General features: G+C 37.4%; 1 non-coding gene across 1 annotated transcript; it reads left to right on the top strand.

Annotated features, from left to right (window-relative positions):
- The first annotated feature begins 204 nt into the window (after positions 1-204).
- Positions 205-366, top strand: LOC142443815 (U1 spliceosomal RNA). The gene has a single exon (XR_012783562.1). It is a non-coding gene; the product is annotated as a U1 spliceosomal RNA (small nuclear RNA).
- Positions 367-2,484: the final 2,118 nt, after the last annotated feature.

Raw genomic sequence — 2,484 nt, 5'->3', positions numbered from 1 at the left:
GCTTCAAGGTTGACGCTGCAGAAGCAGATCCTCAGGCCGGCCTTCTGAGACAACTTTGGGTGCTTGAGTTGCCACCTTTTTGGCTACTAGTTGAGTGGTGATCCACTTGAGAGTCATTGTAATTCTCTATGAGATTCAAAAATTGAGCATTGGGGAGGGGGGCGGGGTTCTAGTTATAAAATATTTTAATAAAATATTTTCACCATACTTACCTGACAGGGGAGAGACCATGATCACAAAGGTGGTTTTCCCGGGGCGAGGCTTATCCATTGCACTCCGATGTGCTGACCCCTGCGATTTCCCCAAGTGTGGAAATTCGACTGCATAATGTGTGGTCATGGGGGACTGTGTTTGCGCTCTCACCTAAAAAAAAAAATATTTTTTTTCACTTCATTTTTCAAAAAATGTGCATTCCACTGTAGTTCAATATCACTGAGGGAGGTTTAGGTGTCTGGTAAGGCACACATGGGAGTAGATTTAGTGTCACTGTTATTAAATAATTCATATTATTGATTGTGGGACCACATCCTAAGCAATGTCAAGAGAGCTCACATTTCCAGTATTGTTGCCCTGGAACAATTCTAGGTTCATCTTTGACTGGAAACCCTCTCAATTTTGGTAAAAAGTGCTGATGGATTCCTGCATAGATGACCTCTAATCTCCCAGTGCTTAAACCTGATAACACCATAGGTTTGCGAGATATCTACCTATAAATATAACAGTCACCTACTTCACAAATTGCAAACTCAGAGTTTCAGATAGGGTTCTACTTGAGATATCTAGAACTTTGCCATATTTTCTGTTGGCATTTATTGTTATCTTGAGGAGAAATCTATCAGCAACAGTGTAAGACTGCATGAGAACACCTTAATTTAGTAGAATTTGCTCTGAATGACGTAGGAACCTCGACATCAGCAGTGAAAGTATTTCCTTAATTATGTTCTACAGAAAAGAGGCGTTAAAATGTATGAACAATTTCAAATTTATTAAACACAAAATATATTTTAAGATGATCTCAGCACAATTTTTACAAGTAGAAATTATAAAAATAAAAACATCAACTAGGAAAAAATATACTTTTCAGAAAAATCCTTGGTGCATGGTATTAGATACATACCACTAAGTAACCTATTAAATAACATGAATATATCAGGATTATGTATTTTGCTTAGGCTATTTTTAATGCTTACATAATAAATATAAAATGTGCTTGCCAATGTCACCTTATTTAACTTCTGGGGAGAAGGAGGAGCCGTTCTACTCCTGGAAAGAATTACAGTCTCGGAAACCCATGGGGCAGTTCTACTCTGTCCTATAGGGTCCCTATGAGCCAACTGCCACTTGATGGCAGGGAGTTTGGATTTGGTTTTATCTAACTTTCAGAGACAACTCAATTTTTTAAATAAATGTGTTTGTTTGTTTTTAAATAACTCTCCAAAGTACCCTGATGGATGCAACAAATTGCACAGTTACTCTTCTTAAATAATCTCCCCTAAATACAACCCACTCCGCCTGTAGATGGCAGTCATGACAATGCTCTCAGACACAGTCAAACTGGTCGGTAAGGCAGTCCAGGGCTTGTGCACAGTACAGGGCTGGTTTGTGGCCGTTCCACCGACCTACAGTAGACTTGTACAGAATGGTAACTAAAGCTGCCTGATTCACACAGATATTTAAAAATAATTGTAAAGAAGGGTGAAATATTTATTTCTATCTGTAGTTGACTGGTCCTGTTATCCTTCTGAAGGTTGTTTGAGATTAAACAGATTATTAACAACAACAAAAAAAGAAAATATGGTAACTTATTTTTACTAATCTACAGACAGTGGCCCTGGTAGGGTAGCAGTTACGGGTTGGGCTGCTAATTTCAATTTGAGCATTTCAAACCACCAACCAGTCCATGGGAGGACGACAAGACTTTATACTCCTAAAAAGAGGTACAGTTTCAGTAACTCGTAAGGACAGTTCTACTCTGCCCTGTAGGATCTTTATGAGTTGGCATCAACTCGATGGCAGGGAGGGTTTTTTTTGGAATTTGCAAAAATTCAGAGAAGAATAATGATAAGTAATTAAAAATTGTGAAATGAATAGAACAGCAATTAAAAATGGTAGTTACTTGGGTAATGTTGATATCCTAAAACCTTAGACAGTGGGAAAATAATTAGTTATTCCGAGAATGAAAAAAATTCTAAGCAAAATATAAAGTAGGGTGAAAATATTTATGATTTGCATTTGAATCATCAACGAATTTAGTTAGCTCTGAATATTTTTGCCCGTATAAATTAGGAATGTTAAATAGGTTGCTTATATATTTGATTCACAAATCAAAAGATTATTTCATAGGTGAAGAAAAAGTGAACCAGAGCATTGTCTGAAGGATCGGGGAGAGACTGGATTTGACCTTCTCTCATTCATCTCAGTCTCTGTCTATCTTGTTGCTTTCCCACTTTTAGGAGCTATGTCAGATAACTTCTGGATAACGCA

This window comes from Tenrec ecaudatus, chromosome 3 (assembly GCF_050624435.1).
Source record: "Tenrec ecaudatus isolate mTenEca1 chromosome 3, mTenEca1.hap1, whole genome shotgun sequence".
Lineage (NCBI taxonomy): Eukaryota > Metazoa > Chordata > Mammalia > Afrosoricida > Tenrecidae > Tenrec > Tenrec ecaudatus.
The sequence above is the reverse complement of the archived record's forward strand: the minus strand, read 5'-3'. Positions and strand labels throughout refer to the sequence as shown.